Genomic DNA, 23817 nt, shown 5'->3' on the forward strand with positions numbered 1-23817 from the left:
ATAATATGTTTAGAAGATGGAAAAAAGAGCCATAAGCCAAGGAATACAGTGGCCCCTAGCATCCTGAAAAGGCAAGAAAACTGATACCCTCCCCAGAACCTCCAGAAACAGTGCAGCCTTGCTGACATCTCTGCTTCAGCCTAAGGAAACTGATTTCAGATATCTGACTTTCAGAATTCTAAGAAAATAAATTTGTGTTGTTTTAAGCCGCTAAGTGTGGGTAACATTTTACAGCAGCAATAAGAAATTAAAACAAGGTGTCTACATGAAACTGCTTTACAATGGTGAATTCTGGTAGTAAACGGATGCTCCCTTGGGTATTAATTCATACTTCTTGAAAAAGAATCAAACAAATACAAAAATAAAACTCTTTGTAATGGGGATGGGAGTTGGAGATAAAGTAAAGGTCAGGAATGTTTACTGCATACATTGCTGGTTAATAACGAAGAGGAATTTCATAGTTTGAAAATATTGTTTTGACTTTTATCCAAATAACTGCACCAATAACCATTTTCATCTTGGTTTTCCTGGATATTTTCTCGCTGGTGCCCTTACCCTCACCCCTCCAGAGAATTTTAAGATAGACCTACAGAGACTCTTCTGAAGGTTAAATGAAGTTCAAGGGCTTCAATTCTTAGTTTCCCTGCTGAGACAAAAGATACACTAATTAATGGCTTTTATGAAGACTTGGCTTTACTGGAAATACAACCAAATAATTCCTCTGAAGAGCTTATATCTAATTGCTGTTTTGCATAATTTGATCTGAATTTCTCATGGGAAACAGTTGAATGGAAACAGAGTTGATTATGAATCCAAAAGATTTTTCATCTTAAGTGCGTCATGCTATTTAGGCAGTATATCATTTATAAATTTTATTAGGCAAACACTCCCTGTTTTGCTGTCCCCTATGTGTAGGAATTCTTAGTAAATAGAGTGAGCCTTTGGGGGAATAAAGGACTTATTTCATTAAGTAGAATAAAATCTTTACTAGCTAGAACTCTCAGAAAAAGTAATGTATTTTAGATTGAAACATTTTCCGAGTAGAATTATTTTCTTTTAACTGAAAGTCCCCAAATATATATCTATATTTGTATGTGTGTGTGTAATTTTAAACATTTGGATGGAAAGATTTATAATACATAAATTATATTTACTTTTGAATTTGAAACAGTATATAAAATAAAACTTAACCTTTACCCAGTGATACGGTATTAACATGAGACATCAACACATAAGAACCCAGTGCCTGCTAATATGTGTAAGACCTAATTATACATGAAGTCCAGGACATGACCAAGAAGAGCCACAGACATGGCTCTAATATTTCCGAAACTCATGCAGAAAGTACAGTGCTATCACTTACACGGTATAGGGAAAGGAAAAACAACTTATCGTGTTGTTACTAATTGAAGAAATTCCTTGACAAGATCCTCATAAAAAAATGGCATGCTTGAATGCAATGAACAAAGTTCTCAACAGCATCCTTGTAGTATTACTACAATGATTTAAGAGAAGTTTTTCAAATAAAGAGCCTTCAGACTGGCTAATGTAATAAAATTTGAATGAAACAATCTCAAGCAGAATCTGCCAAGTCTTCAAATACAACTTCTAAAAGGTTGTGAAACTGTATCATTTGAAAGGCAGTATGACTTATAGAGTAAGATTTATATTTCTTACATTCTTAGGTGAAATCTGATGTTTGTATCATTGATCGTCTCTTATTTTGATTGAAGTTCCTTCCCTCATTCATTCATTCTTCCCCCTCTCGCCTTCCTTTCTTCCCTCCTTTCCATTGTCCTTCCTTTGCTTCCTTTTCTTCTTTCTATTCCTTTTTTCCATCTCCTCTTCCTTTTTAACATTTCTTTTTATATTCCTTTGAATTTAAAATGCTGAGCCCACTTTTCCTGAGGCAAATATGAGAAAAACTATTTTTAACTAATTCTCAAATCATTGAAAAAGTGTAAGGAGTATCTCCTCCCTCTCAACTCTGAAGGCACTATATTGAAGTATTATTAACATGTAAAACCTCTTGGCACATTCTATTATTCTATTCTCTCTGACCCTCTAATTGTCCTGACCAACCCAGAATGTAAACAGCTTCTTGAACACTAGGGGAATGGAAGAGAATTAAAGGAGAGTGATCATTTTCTACTCAAATGTTTTATATTGCATATGTAACAAACGAGTTATTAAGAAACATATTGGTGTCCTGTCTTTTCTTACATTGTAGAATAATCATCTAAAGAATGAAAAGCTTTTTCCCCTGTATACCATTCTGTTCTCAGATTCTGAATTTTGTTGTCCTGTGAGTAGATGGAGCTAACCCTTATTCCACCTAAGAACATCATCATCTATTAAAGACAGCAGAACTATGAACACAAATCTGTCTCCCCCCATTCCCAGGCAGTGTAATTCTAGCTACTGACACAACCTAAGAAAGAAGGCAAGAAGCATCAAGATAACACATCTTACTCAAGTAGGTGAATGACTTCAGCCAACCCTGGATTTGACTTGATTTGTAGAAAAACAAAGTAATATGACATTGCTTGCACCTCAAGTGTTGTGGAACAATTAATCTTTGTTACCATACAATATGATAACATGGAACATTTTTATACACCCCCGAATTTTAAATTCTATTCGCTGGCCTATATCTCATTATATATAAATGCTTTATTCTTTAACTTGAACAAAGTTTATGTTTCAGTCTCTGAGGATATAATCAAGGTTAGTTATACAATTAAAAAGATCAGGATCCAAGGAAAGACCAAAAGGCTTTGCTTTTCATACTCTCAATCTGGGTCTAGTGACTACAAATTCCATTAGGTAAGGAGAAACAAGATTTGATTTGGTTTTGCCTCTCTCTACTCTTTTTTCCCTCTCTTCTTTTTTCCCTTCAGTGATAGTGCTATCCCTCTACTCTACCGTTTTCTTTAGTTTTATCTCTATTGCTATCTCCCTATTATTCTCCAAGACTTTAAAAATGGTAACAGCTAATTGCTCATTTTTATTGAGTGTTTAATGTGTGCTAGGTGTAAATCTTACATTCATGACGCTTATTTAGATTTGGAGGAAAGGTAATATGAAGAACAAAGCTATTGTACTTTCAAAATGTGTCATTCATAACATTTTATATACATTTTTAAGTGTTTACAGTTCATGAGAGGAATACCCAGCAAGGATATTTATGAGAGAATCCGCTAAGGTATAATAGGTCTGACTAGACTAACTGGTCAGAATATCATTAACTGAACTACTCATTTAATTTATCTCTCCCTTAAGTATGTCTTAGGTGCCCACTATATATCAGGAGTTGGACCAATAGTTGTAGCTACAAAGCAAAGAAAACTTAGTTCTCATCCACCATAACCTGCCAGTGTCCTATAGAGTGTCTTGCATTTCCATGATGAAGCTCTGTCTTCAGGGATCTCTGTTCTGATACCAGTATATTTAATGCCAAGGTGACATCTGTCATTATAGACCTCATATGCCAAGACTTTACTAACTGCAAATAATCCACAGGGCTCACAGCAGTTTGAGCAGCTCTAGATATGGCAAACTGTCATGCCCATGTCTGTCTGACAGAAACATTTTTACAGCTATTACAGGGCAGCTTCTCATTTAATTGAGATGCCTTGGATAGCCGTGGTGCAGGTGGCTTCATTAGGTGCATGATAGAATGCAGTTTATCACAGCCTTCTGAAATCCTAGGAACATGTGAACCAGCAGGAGCAGAACATACCAATAATTGAGTTAGAAGCCCCCAGCCAGAAAACATCTTCAAAACATGTGTCAAGTTTCCCTTAGAATGCATGCACTGTATTATGTTTCTTAGAGCTCAGAATAGTTGTTAATTTACAGGATGAATAGAAATGAATTGGATAAAACAAAATTTAAATTTAAATTCTTCTGAAAAATATAATTTCAGCCAATTTAAGTGTAATATAATAACACCTGTGCCACTAGAAAGTATATTTTTTGCACCAAGGCCAGATGGCTTACACTCATTCTCTCTCCATTCTTTTTTTTCTTTTACGTCCAGTGATTTAAAATCATGACATGTTACAATCGTTCCATATTTGAGCACTTATTGTATTGCTTTCAGTTTTTTTCTAAGTTTTTTATTTCCTTCATTTTTTCTCATTCATAGGAGCAGTATATTCCTTTACCTATTCTTCACATTATTCATTTTTTCAATTATATAACAAACCCCCTTTCCTCCTAGTGAGATATCTCCTACAGCCCTTTGTCTCCTACTTTAGGATGAATTGTTTGTTTTCTGGGCATGCTGTAAAGTTGTCATTATAAGACTTCTCTCAGCTTTACCTCTGTGTTAGAGACATTATTTTCTGCGATTTTATATTTTCTTCTGTCTTGTTTTTACCCTCATTTTGCTAGTGCATATCCTCAAGTTGCTTTCTCAGAAGGAGGAATTAATGACTAAAGATGTAAAAGTCTGATAGTGGCATGTCAGAATGTGTCTTTTGTACTCTTATTCTTGCTTAATAACTGTATCAAACATACAATTCTAAATCTAAAATTATTATCCTTAAAACTTGAATATGTTACTTCAATATTACCTAGTATATACTGTTGCTCATTAGAAATCTGATTCCAGAGTGAAAAGTTCTGTTACAAGTGATCTGATTTTTAGTCTTTGTAAGATTTTTCTCTTTCTTCTTGGAGTTATGAAATTTTATCTCTCTCTCTCTCTCTCTCTCTCTCTCTGTGTGTGTGTGTGTGTGTGTGTGTGTGTGTGTGTGTGTGTGTGTTAGAATAGGCTTTTCCTCATTCATTCTGCTTGAAGCTAGATGAGCTATTTCAATCTAAGGGCTTGTATTCTTCAGTAATGTGCAATGTTTTTTGTGACATCTTGATAATTTCTTCCCTTTTTATTTCCTCTATCTTCCTTTTCCTGAAATCCTTTTAGTCAGATCTCAGATCTCCTGAATAAATTCCATTCATTTTTATATTTTGCTCATATTTTCCATCTTCTTTTATATTGTGATATAAATTATTCCATTGTGTTTTATCTACCAGCACCTGTCTGTCCACTTACTGTCTGCCTTACCAGCTGAATTTCTGTTAGGCTTTTTCAATAGCGAATGCTGTGGGTTCCTATACCATGCCTAGACCCTGAAGATACATTAACTTGCAGAAATTTATGCAAACTCATTCACTGCAGATCTCCTTCTCAGTTCTGTTTTATTCACTGTTGTAGACTTAAACTTTTCCTTGTGCATCTTCACTGCCAATTCAGTGGGATTTGAAAAGGGCTGGAGGGAAAACCTGTGTGACAATTTGGCCATCTTGAACTGAACAGGAGGCACATTTTTAATAGCTCAATTTGGTGAATAGCTTACTGAAAAATCTGGCTTTGCATAGGAAATATGTCCCAAAAGATTGCATTCCCAGACAGGAAGCAGAAACTGCAACCCAAACTTCCACAGAGAAGAATTAAATAGGAAATTACTATACTCAATGCAATAGCGGGAACTTCTAACAGACTGCTTTGGCTGTCTGTTTTTTAGTCCCCGTTTTCTCTGCACAGATATGTAATCATCTTAATTGAGTAGGCAGGTCTCATATGATATAGTTAGAAATCATCATTATTTTTATCTTCCACTTTCCCCTTAATCTGCTTGGGGAGGGACTAAATGTTCTCGCTTCTGGAAAAGCCTATGACAAACCCAGAGTCACTTTAAATTACCAGAGAATCTCAATTAAGTAATTAAAATAGTTAGATCACAGATAGAATAAAAATCCTGAATTTTATTTAAAATTAACTTTCCATCTTTCTTTGTCTCTCTTCCTTCAGGTGGTAACCCTAAATTTTCAGTTCAATTGGAATTTGAAGAAAGCAAGAGAAAGATAGTCTTGCATTCTCTGAGTTTAGCAGATGTTTGAAATTGACTCTCTCAGTGGAAACTTGTGAATTCTATGAAGAGTCCCACCTTGGGTCCTTCTGTCTGCAACTGCCTTGAGATAGGCAGTGTTTCTCCTTTGCCAAACTTCTCCTGCGCTCCCCACAGTGTAATACACAGGCTCTAACCCTTGGGGTCCTCTTGTCCTGGCAGGCTGCCTTCTTTAACAAGACCTTTTTTACAGTGACCCTCTCACTAATCTACTGCATCCCCAACTGCAGGAGATCCACATCAAGTTTTCTGAGTTATCCCATAGAATTCTCTGTCACTTTTGTTTGAGATTAGAAGTCTCAGTTCCATTCTCCTCAAAGAAATCTTCCTTTCAAATTTCAGCAGTGATGATGATCTCTCTCAGAATTCTCTTTGGCCAGCCTCAGCTATGGCCTTCAAGCCTCAGCCAAAACCGAGAAGGGAAGAGTCACATTTTAACTGCCTGTTACGTGCAAGCTAATACTTCTTAGGACACAGTATTGAGGACAAGTTTGAATTGATTTGGGGAAATTCTGTGAACTAAAGAAGATTATTTAGGCTTGAATGCCGTAACTGGAGTAGAAGCTCATTAAAACAAGAAATTAAATGGAAATGAATGGGTTGTTGCCAATAAATGGTTTGGGACAGTCCCTAATTTGGAAATAAAAGGTCCTGAGTGAACACTAAGAATTGACTAGCTTTTAAGAAATTCAGATGGCATGAATTTGAGTAAGATTTGGTTGAGTCAAATTAAATAATAACAGTGTTATAGATAATTTTATTAGGGGAGCTAAATGTTAAAATACCTACCAGTGTTATCATAATATGACAAAGTAATTTTAATTTCTAAAAACAGTTCATAAAGGACAGTGTTTGAATTTGGTCTTCATGAATAGTGGAAAGTCATCAACTTAATAGTCATCAGTTTAAAAAAATTACAGTAATATTTCTAATAAAAATATTTCTAGTTTGTCATATGTGTGAGAACACCGTAATTTTTTTAAAGTCAAAATACCTGTCAAATAAGTTGGAACCTGGAAACATGCATTTGGGCAAGATGATTTGTAAATTTAGTAAATTCTGAAAAACTACTCTGATAGAATAGCTAATTGAACCTCTATTCTGGTCTCAATGAGAAAGTGAGACCAGAATGCAAATACAAGTTGATAGCTAAATACCTACTAAGGGTTGTTGTGTACTAGGTACTTTCTCAGTCATGAATGGTTTGTTGTTGTTGTTGTTGTTGTTTTGTTTTGTTTTTTGAGATGGAGTCTCACTCTGTCACCAGGCTGGAGTGCAGTGATTCAATCTTGGCTCATTGCAACCTCTGCCTCTCAGGTTCAAATGATTCTCCTGCTTCAGCCTCCCAAGTATCTGAGACTACAGGTGCATACCACTGTGCCCAGCTAATTTTTGTATTTTTAGTAGAGACAGGGTTTCACCATGTTGGCCAGGATAGTCTTGATCTCTTGACCTCGTGATCCGCCTGCCTCGGCCTCCCAAACTGTTGGAATTACAGGTGTGAGCTACCGCGCCTGGCCAGTCATGAATGTATTTTAATTAAATTACTCTTCACAAAACACCTAGGAGGTTGGTATTATTATTTTCATTGTATACATATATAAATAAGGCATAGGGAGTTTAAATAACTCTATAATCATACAACCAGTAAGCAGCAAACTTAAATCTCAAGTCATGTGGTATCAGAACTCTGGATTTAATCATTAGACTGCTGGAAGTGACCAGACTTTTGTGAAAAAGAGGAAATTAGGGTGTCAGATTTCTGAAGTTCCTGAGTTAGTCATGTTTCCATGGCATGACAGTTTGAAAGATGATTTGAAGAGATTGGGAATTTTTCAATAATGCAATCCTGATAGTTTGATTAAAATTCAAAAAATATTAACAAGCATAATGTGGAATAATAGGAGGACACCCCTACCCTAACTCCCCAACCTCAGTTGCATTCACCTATATATAATGAGCAAGATTTGCCTAAAGAGCACCATGTTTTAAAAAAAATAACTCAGAGTTTTGGCTTATACAAATATGGTCTTGGTTGACTTCGTGTGAAGCCAGAGAGTTATGTGGCCAATATTATGATTTATATAATCTGATGATGGCGTGAGGAGTGGTGGCAAAAAAAGGAAGGGAAGCCTTGCTCTAATCTGCACTGACATGGCTAGACTGGAATACTGCACACAATTACTGACACATTGGCGTATTCATAAAGGAGACAACTCTATACGGAAAGAACCTGAAATAAGGGTGGTGAGGAATAGTTGACTATTATCATGGAATGGGAAGGGAAGGAAAAGACAGAACATGATCTTTAAAAATATGTAAATGTTCAGGTCTGATGATGAAAAGGGATTAGCGTTATATTTTGTTTGTTGTTTTTTTGGGGTCCCAAGAAGCAAGGACAGAGGCATATAAATAAAAGGTTTCAGGTCAACATAAGAAAGTTGTCTTAGTATGTTTGTTGCTGTAAAGAAATACCCAAGGCTGAGTAATTAAGAAAAGAGATTCATTTGGCTCACAGTTCCTCAGGTCATGCAAGAAGCATGGCACCAGCCTCTGGCTTGGTTTCTGGTGAGGGCCTCAAGCTGCTTCCACTCATGGTGGAAGGTGAAGGGAGCCACTGTGTGCAGAGATCACATGGCAAGAAAGGAGACAAGGAAAAGGGGAGGGAGGTGCCAGGTTTTCAACAGGTTCCGTGGGAACTAATAAAGCAAGGACTCACTTATTACTGCTGAAATGACACCAAGTCATTCATGAAACATCTAGCCTCCTTGACCCAAACAGCCCCTTCCATTAGGCCCTGCCTTCTACATTGAGGATCAAATTTCAACATGAAATTTGGAAGTGGTCAAACAAGCCAAACGATAAGAGAAATACTCTTGTGAAAATCAGGGTTGACAAAAATAAAACGGACTATATTGTGATTAGTGATTTTTTAAGTACTAAGCTGGAGAAAAATTCAGTTAATTAACAGGTTGTAGTGGTTGGGGCTTTGTTTCTTTTCTAGTCAGTACAACTTGTTTACCTGGTACTTTGTGACTGATAGGCTCAACTTGACTAATTATTTTGAAGCTGTGAAGATACATCTGAGTCAATATAAATATGTTCACTACAATGTAAGTCCTCTTTTCCTAGTAAAATTGATGTAAGATGACAGTCATTCTTCACTCAGTACAGTTTGCTCGAAGACATCTCCATTAACAAGAGCGTTTTACCTTCCCGTAGATTTCAAATGCTTTGGTAATTTGTACTGTTCTTAAATAAAGCACATCCTGGCATGAAAATGAATGAATGCCTCCTGGCACTCTGTGCATGTATTCCTCAGAGTTTATGATAATCAGGATGCTTGTTTAATTGCTGTCCCTTTATTTCCACTGGGTTGTGGCAGCTAAAGAGCAGCTTTCAAACCATGTGTGTTACATACATAGGTAATTTATGAACTCATTTTGCTGTGATGAGCACAGGAAAAAATCCCAAATGTCAATAAGCCAATGTTTTAATTATTTTATCCCCACCATTACTGCTGCTGGTACATTTGTTTTCACTCCTTGGACAGGAAGGATGGGGCTTTGAGTTACTGCCCTTAAGGACTGAGTCATTTTAGCCATGATGAGTAAGGATCATATTGATATAATAGTTTTTATATAATAAGAATCCTTGAGATTTCTAATAGGTAGAGTCAGTTTTAAAATGCTGTTATTTAAGTATCTATAAATATAAAGTAGCTGTCAATCACATCAGCAGCAAATATTTAATTCTATATCAGTATTAGTAAATAATTACTACAGTTTAAAAGGACTGTGTTTTAATAATACTTTTAACAAATGTGTCCAATTTATTAAGAATGTTTAAAATATATTGAATTCTGAGTGTTGTTAATATTAACTATTAACAGTGCAATAATTATTTTCCAAATGCTATCCTTCTTATAGAAATCTTATTATAACCCAGTTTCCTGAAGTGTTAGTAGGTCAGAATAGCTCAAAAATTGAAGTGATATTATTTCTTATAAGGAAATCATTTGCAAGTTTATGTTAAAGAAAGGAAGAGATCAAAATAAAGAATACATCACTGTCTTTGTTACATGTTCAAAGGGTTTTCTTTGTGTACATATATTTGAAACTATAGAATGAATAACTCATTAGCTTCCTTATGCCTTCCCTTTTTATGTGAATTGTAAAATTTTAAATATAGTATGTGCTTTTATTTAATCCCATTTATCTTAAAACTTATTTTGCTTTTGGCTGTGATTTAAATTGAATTTCCCCATAGAGAATCATGAAATAAACAAATCTGACTACTATTCAGAGAAGCTCAAAAAAGTCATAGAGAATTATATACTCTAAGGACTCCAACAGAATTATATTCAACAAATACTGTTGAATAAATGAGGTGTATAAACATGATGGATGGTTAAATAGAAGAAAATAAAAGACCAGAAAGAAATATTAGAAAATAAAGCAGCTGTTGTGTAAGGATAGATGGTATTTGGGGAAATGTTTTTGTTTTGTTAAGTTTTAACATAATTGAAACATTTTAAAGTAATCATTTAAAATAGGAACCCAGTGCAACTTCTTGGTAAGTTGAAAACACAAGTGTTTTGACCCTAGTTTATACCATATACAAAAAGCAATTCCAGAGAGTGTGTAGAAATAAATGTGAAGGACAAAACAATAAAGCTTTTAAAAAGAAATTATAGGGGAAACTTCATGACATGGGGTTAGCTGACATTTCTTAATCAGAATATAAAAAGCACTACAATTTTGGTTCTAAAATGGCAGTGTAGAAGCAAGCTGGATTCACTCCCCACTACAGAAACCCAGAAACAAGTATAGAGCACCAAGATTTTTCACCAGGAACAGCCCAGAACTCAAATTTGGGATGAAACAATTCCTGGAGCCACAGAAAAGTGGAGAAACTCCAAGAAGACAGTAAAAGAATCAGAATCCCACATCCACAATGCGCTTCCCCCAAATTCATCTCAGCACCAAGCACATAGGAAATCTCCCCCCAACTCACAGTTTATGTGCTTAAACAAGGGAGGTTGAGATGGTCAGCCAACTTCCCCACCGTCTTGGGTTCATTGCAGAAGACTTGTCCTGACTTTAACCCACAGGAATCATCATGACTGAGTGAAGGAAGAAATACCCTTGATGACAGACAGACACAAAGAAGGGGCCAGGACTGAGATTCCCAGCCGTAGAAACTCTGTCACTAGACCAAAGGAGACACCAAATAAGACTGGCTGCTCAGCAACACCATGTTGTAGGATGGTACATGCACAGATCTCCTGGGGATGGACACCAGCTCAGCCTTCCCATCCTGCTGGGATAATCCCTTTGAGACCCACCCATTCAGGACTGAGAGTACTTCAGTCATTTACTAGTGCTGAGGTGAAACTGGGCTTATAGTGCCAGCCAGAGCTGAAAAGGTAAACACTGGAGTTAAACTGTGTATTCTCTAATAGGCCAAACTGGCATTTATGGAATATTTCACCTGTCACAGAATACACATTCTTTTCATTAGCACATGAAACATTCTTGAGAATAGACCATATCTTAGACTACAAAACAAATCGGAGTGAATTTTTAAAAATAAAAATCCTGTCAAGTATCTTTTCTGACCACAGTGGAATAAAACTAGAAATCAATAGCAAGAGGAACCTCAGAAAATACACAAATACATGGAAATCAAACAACATACTCCTGAACAACCAATGGATCAATGAAAAAAGAAGGAAATAAAAAATATATTGAAACAAATGAAAGTGAAAATATACTAAAAGCTATTAGATACAGCAAAGCAGCACTAAGTGGGAAGTTGATAGCCATATGTGCCTATATCAAAAAAGTAGAAAGACTTTAAATAAACAACCTAACCATTCATTTCAAGGAACTAGAAAACCAAAAACAAACCCAGCCTATAATTCATAATAGGAAAAAAATAAAGATCAGAGCAGAAATAAATGAAATTGAGACAATACAATGTAGAATATCAACCAAAAAAGTTGGTTTATTGAAAAGATTTTTTAAAAAAATCAACAAGCCTTCAGCTATGCTAAGGACAAAAGAGAGAAGACCCTAATAAATAAAATCAAAAATGAAAAACGATACATAACAACTGAGGCATCAGAAATACAAAGAAGCATTAGACACTGTTATGAACAATTATACTTCAGTTTGGAAACCTAGAAGTAATGGATATATTCCTGGACACATATCACCTACCAAGATTAAAACACAAACCTCAACAAACCAATAACAAGTGACATGATTGAAGTCATAATGGAAAGATTCCCATTAAAGAAAAGCGCAGGACTTGATTACTTCACTCCTGAATTCTACCAAACATTTAAAGGAAAACTAATCGCGATCCTACTCAAACTCTTCAAAAAAATTAAAGAAGAGGGAATACTTTAAAACTCATTTTATGAGGCCAGGATTACCCTGATAATGAAAGCAGACAAAGACAGACAGACACACACACACACACACACACACACACACACACACACACACACACAGAGAGAGAGAGAGAGAGAGAGAGAGAGAGACAGAAACTACTGCCCAGTATCACTGATGAGTATAGGCGAAACATCTTTAACACAATGTTAGCAAACCAAACTCAACAACACATTAGAAAGATTATTCCCCACAACCAAGGCAGATTTATCCCAGGGATGCAAGGATGGTTGAAAATACACAAATCAATGAGTGTAATACATCACATTAACAGAATCAAAAACAAAATCCTTATGATTATTTGAATAGATGCTGAAAAAGCATTTGATAAAATTCAACATCCCTTATTATTAAAAACCCTCATCAAAATGGATATTGAAGGAACATACATCAAAAATAATAAAGGCCATATGTGACAGCCAACATCATACTGAACAGAAAAATATTGAAGACCTCTCCTCAAAGGAGATAAACAAGACATGGATGCCCACTTTCACTGCTTTTATTGAACACACTGCTGAAAGTCCTGGCCAGAGCAATTAGGCAAGATAAAGAAATGAAAGACATCCAAATTGGAAAGGAAGTGAAACCTAGAAAAAACTAAAGACTCCAACGTAAAAAAAAACTGTTAGAACTGTTAAAAGGATTTAGTCAAGATACAAGATACAAAATCAACACACAAAAATCAGTAACTTTTATATATGCCAACAGCAAACAATCAGAAAAAACTCAAGAAAGAAAGCCCATTTCCAATAGCTACAAAAGTAAGAAATACCTAGAAATTAATCAAGGAAGTGAAAGGTGTATAAAAAAAAACTATGCAACTCTGTTTAAAGAAATTGAAGATATACACACAAAATGGAAAGATATTGCATGTTCATGGGTTGGAAGAATTAATATTGTTAAAATGGCAATACCAGCCAAAGCAATTTATAGATTCACTATATTCTCTATGCAAATACCAATGACATTATTTACAGAAATAGAAAAATTCTCCAAAAATTTATATGGAAGCATGAAAGATCAAAAGAGCTAAACAATGTTTAGCAAAAAGAATAAAGCTAGAGACATTCCCAGACTTCAGTTTGTTTTGTTTTGGTAAATATAAAATTGGTCTTTGTAGGTAATCTGACCTTTTCTCTGGCTGCCCTTAACATTTTTTCCTTCGTTTCAACCTATGAGAATCTGATCATTATGTGTCTAGGGGTTGCTCTTCTCGAGGAGTATCTTAGTGGTCTTTGTATTTCCTGAATTTGAATGTTGGCCTGTCTTGCTAGGTTGGGGTAGTTCTCCTGGATAATATCCTGAAGTGTGTTTTCCAACTTGATTCCATTCTCCCTGTGTACTTTCCGGTACACCGATCAATCATAGGTTTGGTCTTTTCACATAGTTTCATATTTCCTGGAGGCTTTGTTCATTCTTTTTAATTCTTTTTTCTCTAATCTTGTCTTCACACCATATTTCAGTAAGTTGATTTTCAATCTCTGATAGCCTTCTGCTTCATCGATTTGGCTACGGATATTTGTGTATCTTTCCCGAAGTTCTCGTGCTGTGTTTTTCAGCTCCATCAGGTCATTTATGTTCTTCTCTAAACTGATTATCTAGTTAGCAGTTTCTGTAATGTTTTATTGAGGTTCTTAGCTTCCTTTCATTGGGCTAGAACATGTTCCTTGAGCTCAGAGGAGTTTGTTGAGATACTATGTCATGCCAGTTAGAATGGTGATCATTAAAAAGTCAGGAAACAACAGATGCTGGTGGGGATGTGAAGAAATTGGAATGCTTTTATGCTCTTGGTGGGAGTGTAAATTAGTTCAACCATTGTGGAAGACTGTGTGGCAATTTCTCAAGGATCTAGAACCAGAAATACCATTTGACCCAGTAATCCTATTACTGGGCATATACCCAAAGATTATAAATCATTCTACTATAAAGACACATGCACATGTGTATTTATTCAGCATTATGTATAATAGGAAAGAGTTGGAACCAACTCAAAATGCTCATCAATGATAGACTGGATAAAGAAAAGGTGGCACATCTATACCATGGAATACTATACAGCCATAAAAAAGAATGAGTTCATATCCTTTGCAGGGACATAGTTGAAGCTAAAAACCATCATTCTCAGCAAGCTAACACAGGAAGAGAAAACCATACACCACATGTTCTCACTCATAAATGGGAGTTGAACAATGAGAACACATCGAAATAGGGAGGGGAACATCACACACCAGGGCCTGGCAAAGCCTGGGAGGGGCAAGTGGGGAGAGAGCATTAGGACAAATATCTAATGCATGTGGGCTTAAAACCTAAATGATTAGTTGATTGGTATAGCAAACCATCATGGCACGTGTATACCTATGTAACAAGGCTGCACATTCTGCACATATATCTCAGAACTTAAAACATCCAAAAGCACAGAGCTCTGAGGCTCTTTGGCAAAGGGGCATGCAAATTTTACTCCCCCAAAATTTTCTTGTGTATTTGGGGTTCTTATGCCGGTCATTAAGTATAGGAGTCATTATGACCTCTTAGGTCATAAAATGAGGTTCTTAATAGACGTAAGAAAAAATATTGAAACTATGCAAATGTATTTTACCTTAAGAAAAGGGAGCATGTATCTCATAATTTTATAAAGATACCCATACAAAATACAGTTTGAATTCAAAAGAATATATATATATATATATGTGTGTGTGTGTATGTATAACCGCTCTAAAAATGTCTACAAAACTATTACAAATAAAACACTGATTGAGGAAACATTCTAGAACATTAATCTAGACCAAGATTTTATAGAGAATACCTCAAAAAAATCGCAGACAACCAAAGCAAAAATAGACAAATGGGATTACATCAGGCTAAAAATCTTCTGCACACCACCACAACCAACAACAAAACAATCAACAAAGTGAAAAGACAACTTACAGAATAAGAGGAAATATTTGTAAACTATCTATCTGAGAAGGGATTAATAACCAGATTATATAAGAATCTCAATAGCAAAAAACTGAATAATTTGATTTTAAAATTGACAAACGATCTGAATAGGCATTTCTCAAAATAAGACATACAAATGGCTGATAGGTATATGAAAAAATGTTCAACATCATTGATTATGAAATATCATCTCACCCCAGTTAATATTGCTTATATCAAAAAGATAGGCAATGACATCTACTGGTGAGGATGTGAAAAAGGGGAACCCTCATCCGTTGTTGGTGGGAATGTAAAATAATACGGCTACTATGAAGAGCAGTATGGAAGTTCCTCAAAAAGTTAAAACTACCATATTATCCAGCAATCCCAGTACTAGGCATATATCCAAAAGAAAGGAAATTAGTATATCAAAGAAATATATGCACTTCCATGTTTATTGTAGCACTATTCACTAAAATATGGAATCAACCTAAGTGCTCATCAATAGTTGGATGGATAAAGAAAATGTAGTGTATATACAGAGTGGACTATTATGCAGCCACAAAAAGAATGAAATACTGTCATTTACGGCAACATGATTGGAAGTGGAAGCAATTATATTAAATGAAATAAGTTAGGCACAGAAAGACAAATATTGCATGTTCTCACTCATGTGTAGAAGCTGAAATGTGGATCTCATGAAGACAGAGTGGAATGGGGGTTACCAGAGGTAAGGTAGGGTAGGGTGTGGTAATGAAGGAGAAAAAAAGAATATAAATGTATTTATCACCACAAAATAATAATTAAGTGACACAGTAGAACAAATAAATAAGTAAAACATTAACCATAACAGCGTCTTTTCTGGAAATACCTATGTATTTTGAATAAAATGAATCACAATGTAACTCTTCATCAGAAAATCACTAAACATGAAGAAAAGTAATAAAGAAGTAAACTGAGTTACATCATAATAACAAGTTTCTGACATCAAGTATGAAAAAGTCTAGCCAGTGAATGGAGAACATATATGCAAAACCTTTATCTAGCAAAGGACTCTCATATGTAGAATAAAGAATGTTCACAAATTAATAATCAAATGCAGACAATCAAATAGAGAAATGAGCAAAACCTTAAATAAGCATTTTGCAAAAAAGGATATCCAAGTAGCAAATAAAAATATGAAAATATGTTCAACTTCATTATAAAAAGAATCTGCAACATACCGTACCAAGTGACTAAGATTGCAAAAAAAAGAGTACAAGTGTTAACAAGAATGTGAAGCCACTGCAACTTCTGTTCATTGCTAATGAGGGTATAAGTTGGTACAACCACTTTGAAAACCTGGTTAGAATTATTTACTGAAGTTGAGCATATTGCACATGTATTCCACATGACACAGCAATTGCCCACCTGTTATAGAGACAAAAGAAATATGTACATCTCTTCATCAAATGGCATGTATAAGCATATTTATGGAATTACTAGAACTGGAAATAGCTATAACTGACTGAAATGTCTACAAATATGTTGTGGTATATTCTCATATTTGAATACCTTACAAAAATGAAAAGAAATGGGAGATGAAATAAGAAAGATACAAACTTAATGGATCTCACATGACATGGGGGTGCTTAATTTGGAAACAGAGACCCAGAGAAAGAAGTAAACCTGTGTTTTTTATGCTTAAGTTTGATGAAGAGTAGGCAGCTGTGCAGAAGTATGAATGGAAAACCCTGAATACTATTAGTGTCTTTAACGATTTCCTAAGAGAATACAGCAAGTGGAATAAATATTAACTTTGAATCAGGAAAACTTATGCTGCTTGCACTTTTATCTTGACTTGGCAATTGACTGACCATGTAATTCTGGCCAAGTGACTCTGAGATGTAAAAATTTCTTTTTTGCTAATTAGGTCTAATTTATAACGTGCAAGAAACCAATTAAGTTACAATGTTCACTTTATGAACCTCATTTTTGTTCACTATATGTTACATTACTGCTAAAGTACCACATAATTAACCGTTTGTTCCCTTCTTGGTTCAGTGCTTTTTATAAGATCCACAGTAAATTAAAAATGCTGAATCCTATATTTCAATGCAGAAAAGTAAAGTGAACTTTCTCCAGAAAAGCCATTTATAGGAACTGTGGAATTTTAAAGAGATAAGTTATATCAAAGACTCATTACATTTGAAATGCAGCATACTCAATCTTAGGAACTTAGGGTAATGCCCACTGTAAACCCTGTTGGAAACCTTCAATCAACAACTCTTTAATGCCGCTATTAAGTTGACAGTAATATGGATTCATTCAAATTTGCTTCCATCTTTTATCAGTATTTCACAGATCTTGTATTAACAGTCTCAGTAGCCATAGGTATGATGTTTATGAGCTATATTTCCCTAACCCATGTCGGAAACTTCTGCTTTAATTCTTCAACAGATATTTTTTTAACTTAATATACATTAATGCTTTTCAGGTGAGAAGGAAATTTGCATTTACTGAGTGTTAGATGTCTTACATGCATTATCTCATTTAATTTTGTAGCAACACGATGAGATAGATACGGTATACCTCCTTGTGCAAACAAGAAACTGCATCTCAGAGTGTGCTATGATTTGAATGTTTGTCCCCTCCAAAACTCGTGTTGAAACTTAATCCTAATTGTGGCAGTACTGAGAAATGAGGCCTTTAAGAAGTCTTTGGGTCAGGAAAGTGCTGCCTTCATGAATGGATTCATCCATTCATGAACTAATGGGTTATCATGGAAGGGGGACTTACAAGAAGAGGAAGAGAAACCTGAGCTAGCCTACCGGGCTCCCTCATTATATGATGCCCTGAGCCTTCCCAGGACTCTGCAGGAAATTCCTACAAATAAAAAGACCCTCACCAGATATGGCCCCTTGACCTTGTACTTCTCAGCTTCTATAATGGGGAGATGTAAATTAATTTTCTTTATAAATTATCCAGTTTCAAATATTCTGTTACAAACAATGGAAAATGAGCCAAGAAAACTGGTACTGAGAAGTGGTATCTTGCTGATAATAAATATGTAAAAATGCAGTAGCAGCTTTGGAGCTGGGTAATGGGCTGCAGCTAGAAGAGTTTGAAGGAGCAGGCCAGAAAATGCCTATATTCAGGGGAGGGCCTAGAATATAAGAATACTAGAATATGTTTGTAACTCCTCAGAGATTGGTTAACTAGTTGTGACCAGAGTACTGATAGAAACAGGAACAGCAAAGAATGTTCTAATGAGATTTTAGATGGAACTTTGAACAAGGTATTAAAAACTGGAGTAAAGTCCATCCTTGTAAACTGTCAAAAAGCTTGGCTGCATTGTGTCTGTGCCTTAGGGCTTTATAGATTGTAGAATTTAAAAGCAATGAATTAGGATGGAAGAAATACCCAGCAGCAAAGCATTCAGTCTGCCGTATGACTACTTTTAACCACTTAGGTTAAGCTGTGTATTGAAAAAAAAAAAAAAAAAAACGACCTAAAGATGGAATTTGTAATCAATCAAAAAGGAAGAAAAAAAAAAGATTTGGAAAACTCTCAGCCTGTTGAAGAGAGGAAACCAAGTTATGTGGCTGAGCAACTTTTGCTAAGAAGGTTACTAAGGAGAAGGGACCATTAAGGCAGTAGAAAAGGCCCTCGAAAGCATTTCTGAGATCTTTGAGGCTGTCCCTTCCATCACAGGCCGAGAGGCTTGGGAAGACAGAGTGGTTTTGGGGACAGACTCAGAGTGCCCTCCACAGGCCTACTGCCCAGGATTCCCAGGGTTCCGTTAGGTCTCTGCTCCCTTCATTCCAATACAGTGCACCTCAGCCACCCGGCTGTGGCTCAAGTGGCCTCAGGTGCTGATCAGCTCACTGATTATGAAGATACAAGTTGTTGCCCTTAGTGGCATCCATGTGGTGCAAATTCCACACGCTTGCAGAAAGAGCTGTGAAGGATGGGCAGCATTCATCCAAATAAATGTCAAAGGATGCTGTGGAACTCCTAGGGGCTCAGGCAGAGACTTATCACAGTGGCAGGGCCCCCAATAAGGAGCCCCAGCTAGAGCAATGCTGAGTGGAAATGTGGGGCTGGAGTTGCCACAGAGAGTCTCCACTAGGGTGATGCTAAGTGGAGCCACGGAAGCACCACTGGGACTCCAGAGCTGTAGAGTCACCAGTAGCAAGCAACATCTGCCTGGGAAAGATTCAGGCACTGGATTCCAACCTGTATGAGCTGCCATGTGATTGGCATGCAGTAAAGCCATTGAGATGGGGATCCATGAGGCCTTGGGATAACCAGAAGGTGGAATATGAAGTCAAAAGATTATTCTCCAGCTTTAAGATTTGATGTTTATTTTGTTGGGTTTCAGATTAGCTTGGGGCTTGTTGCTCCTTTCTTTTTGCCTCCTCCTCCCTTTTGGAACTGAAATGACTGTCTTATGCATGTACCATTATTGTACCTTGAAAGTAGATAGCTTGTTTTGATTTTATAGGCTCATAGATGAGACTGGAATTTGGACTTTTGAGTTGGTGCCGGAACAAGTTAAGACTTTCACACTATGGGGATGGAATGAATGTATTTAAGTGTTAGAAGGACATGAGTTTTGAGAGGCCAGAGATGGAATGCTATGGTTTGAAAGTTTGTCCCCTTTAAAATTCATGTTGAAACTCAGTCCTCAATTTGGCAATATTGAGAGGTGGAGCCTTTAAGAGGTGATTGGGTCATGAACACTCTGCCCTCATGAATGGATTAATCCATTCAAGGATTAGTTGGTTAATGGATTGTCACAGGAAGAGGACTGGTGGCTTTACAACAAGAAGAAAAGAGATCTGAGCTAGCATACTCAGTTTTCTTGTGAAATAATTCCCGCATCATCACCTTGAGACTGCACGGTTCCCACCAGCTAGAAGGTTCTCACTAGATGTGGCCCCTCAACTTTGAACTTGTCAGGCTCCATAACTGTGAGAAATAATTTTTTCCTAATTATTCAGTTTTAGGTATTCTGTAATAAGCAACAGAAGATGGACTAAGACTATGTTGTTATGATATTTGGGCAGACTTACACTGTCAGTCAATTACCAAGTCAAGATCTGTGCTTTCTTAAGAAGTAGTTAAAGGAAACTAGTATTATTCAAAGTTTTCATGGAAATTTCTAGGACTCATTGGCCCACGATTAAGAGTTGGCTTTACGAATAATGGGTTAGTGAATAGTTTTATAATTTCACTTTACCTATCAGGCCACAGACTGTTATAATAATGGAAATAATAATTGAAAGTAGTAACTACTCAAACAATATTGAATTCTCTGACAAAATGAGTTTTCCTATTGCCCTGATAACTCAGATGCTGTGATGAGTGCTGATGAGCGGCTCTTGATCTGGCAAGCTGTATAATGCAACTTTCATAGCACAATCAGTTGAATATATTGCAGTGGTAGTTCCTCACTCTTTTATGTTAAGTGCTGTTTACTGCATTGCAAAATTTCCGCTGTGTTCTGCAGCTTAGAAGAGTTTTTTAGTCCTTAAAAATGGCAGACCTTGTTCATAGTTTTTAATATTCACTTAGAGATTGCATGTGACTTATTTTTGTTTTGGACCTCCACCTTGTGGCCATTTTATGCTCCTTTGTTTGAAAGCGATTTTAGCAGTCATTTGTGTTTATTGTTTCCATCAAGCCACTGACTCTCAAAGTCACAGATCCCGGTCCCTGTGCTTTTCTAGCATGTCTTGAAAGCTGAGATCTCCAGAAATTTGTGAATTAACTCTCTGACTTCTAGTTTCTTTCACTTTCTCTTCTTTAGTATACATATAAGAGACTTAAGGGAAAACAGCTTCATGCAAAACATAATGTTGTCAGTATCCTAAGGGAATAAGCGGTAGGGGTATAGGCATGTGTTCGAAAAGGAGGATGGAAAAGAATAAAAAAGAGCTAATTTTTTTAGGCGATTGAAAGTAGCTTACTAGAAGGGATGCTAGTTGCATCAGTGCCACAGAAAACTAAGTTTCCATTTACGTATCATAGACCTTCCATAGACCCCAACAACCCTGAAGGCCATGGTAGAATTAAGTTTGTACTCAGTAGTGGTTCCCCAACCTTTTCTCATAAACCGGACTGTTATTTTACCAAAGTCTGTAGCTGAAGCCACTTTCCCAATTTCTTTCTTTCTTCCTCTTCTCTCTTTCTTTCCTCCCTTCCTCCCTTTCTTTTCTTTCCTTCTTTCCTTCTTTCCTTCCTTCTTTCTTTCTTTCTTTCCTTTCTTTCTTTCTTTCTCTTTCTCTCTTTCTTTTCTTTCTTTCTCTCTTTCTATTTCTTTCTCTCTCTCTCTCTCTTTCTTTCTTTCTTTTTTTGCTTATTTGTTTGTTTTCTTTGTTTTGTTTTGTTTTGGTTTGGTTTGAGATGGAGTTTCGTTCTTGTTGCCCAAGCTGGGGTTTTACTATGTTGGCCAGGCTGGTCTTGAATTCTTAATCTCAGGCAATCCACCTGCCTTGGCCTCTCAAAGTGCTGGGATTACAGGCGTGAGCCACCACACTCAGTCTCTTCCTCTGTCTTCTCTCTTTTCCACCCATCTGGGCAAGATGATGCAAGAGGACTGACAGTGTTATTGCCTTTGGTAAATGCATGCAGCAGCACAGACACCACTTAGCCCCAAGCTGCTTCCGTTAATGTCTCACTGTAGGAATGAGACGGTTCTGTGTGTAAAATGATTTTTTTTTTACTATACCAGAAAAAATATTATTAGTGAAGTGACTATGTATCCTCTAGTTTAGGAATATTACATTGAAATTAAGAAGAGTTTGACAGCTTAGGAAATATATCTAAATGAAAAGAAAATTCATAGTCTTATCAAATAAAGAACTAGCAAATTAGTACTAGAATCTAATCTATTGAGAACTATTGTGCTTTCAAATATTACTGCAGAAAAAGACAACTGCAAAGTTATTTAAATCATAATTAGCTTACCATCAGTAAATGAGGTCTTACAGTTTAATCACTGCCCTTAAAATATAACAACCTTTAATTTGTGTTTTTGCCTTCCCAAGAATGAGTGGCATTATACATACTGCTGATAGGTATGTATTAGATGGCTTCTATTTGTCTGGCCCTAGGCAGTATGAAAAATACAGAAAATGTATGAGATATATCCCCTGTCCATAAGCAGAGTCTACATTTGAGAGGCAATAGTGGAAGATATCATTACATTGCCATAGGAATTTAGACAATATAAAAGACAGTTATGAGGTAAAGCATCTGGGATGGTGTTTCAGGGAAAGTAAGGACAGAAAGCCTTTATTTAAATCATCATTTGTATTTGAAGAATGGAGAATTTTACATCATCTCTGAATTAGTGTTTTAATGCAGAAAGAATCATCTGATAGTCTCTGGAACTCTGAAAATGCACAAAGATAATTGTGCTTGCTGTTTTCAGCGGCTGTTGACTTTATTCACCACCTTTATTCAGAAACAGTCCCCTGGGCCTGTGTCAAAACCAGTGAGTCGGATAATTATGTTTCCCAGTGGATTTCAATAATACTGTATCAGATAAAGTTATCAGACTGTACTAAAGCCACTGCTATAATGAGAGAAGTTCATGCTAAGGAAAACATGTTACTTTTCCTTTGGAATTTGTTCTGAGTATTTAAAAGATAATTAAATATCAGCTTGATGGGACCCTTCTTATAAGATTAGTGCAGCAAACTGATGTATGGCTTTCCTCTATCCCTTAGAGTATCACTCCAAAGTGAAGCTCTAGAATGAGCTGAAGGTTCATTTTACAGCAGTCCAGAGTGCTATATATGGTGCAGATTTAGTAATGAATCAGAATTCACTTACAACGTCGGTGCATTGGCATCACTATTACCTCTGTGTCATCTGTAGTTTTAAATGACAGGATTAGTAACCAGAGAAATGCTGGAATATGCCCATAAGACCCACTGAAGCTCAATCTCAGTGACATTCCACTTAAACTGGTGAAGAACAAATAGCAGTTCGATGGCTTCGCAAACTAACAAATGTAACTACAAGAAAAGAAGAACAACTGTAAATGTATTAGATGAATTAAAAATAACCGGGGAGTTCCTAGTAAAACTTGGCAGTAGCTAGTTCAACATAGAGTTACCAAAGATGGTGTGGTTTTGTTTGTATAAACATTGTGTATTTCAAGAAACAAGGACAGATCCATAAATCGGAAAAACTCACTACACATGCTGTTAATCTCAGAAAAGTCTAGTGAGCACCTCATGATGTAATTATGCCCTTTGAATATCTAGGGTGTTTTCAAATAAATTTAAATTACCTCGTGCTTAGCATGGCCATGGTAAGCCGTATCTTCCATGAGATTGGCCTTGGAAACATTATAAACCATTGTACTCCAGTCTATTCTATCAGCTGCACCTAGACTCAGGCTCAGAACATATAGAGTCATTGTCCCAAAGCTGCTTGTTTGAGGGACAATTGATGCACACTTTGCTAGGCTCTGCCTTCTAAGCTTAACTTGATTGCATGAAACAGAGAAGGCCATAGGCATAGTTGTG

At 36.2% G+C, this 23817-nt stretch overlaps 1 protein-coding gene across 1 annotated transcript in view; it reads left to right on the plus strand.

The window, feature by feature from the left end:
• The window catches only part of B3GALT1 (beta-1,3-galactosyltransferase 1), a 568918-nt gene that overhangs the window by 112695 nt on the left and 432406 nt on the right, over window positions 1-23817 (plus strand). The gene's annotated exons all lie outside the window — the stretch shown is intronic.

The sequence above is a fragment of the Sapajus apella genome, unplaced genomic scaffold, assembly GCF_009761245.1.
Source record: "Sapajus apella isolate SASKATOON/1434 unplaced genomic scaffold, GSC_monkey_1.0 scaffold18, whole genome shotgun sequence".
NCBI classification, from domain to species: Eukaryota; Metazoa; Chordata; class Mammalia; order Primates; family Cebidae; genus Sapajus; species Sapajus apella.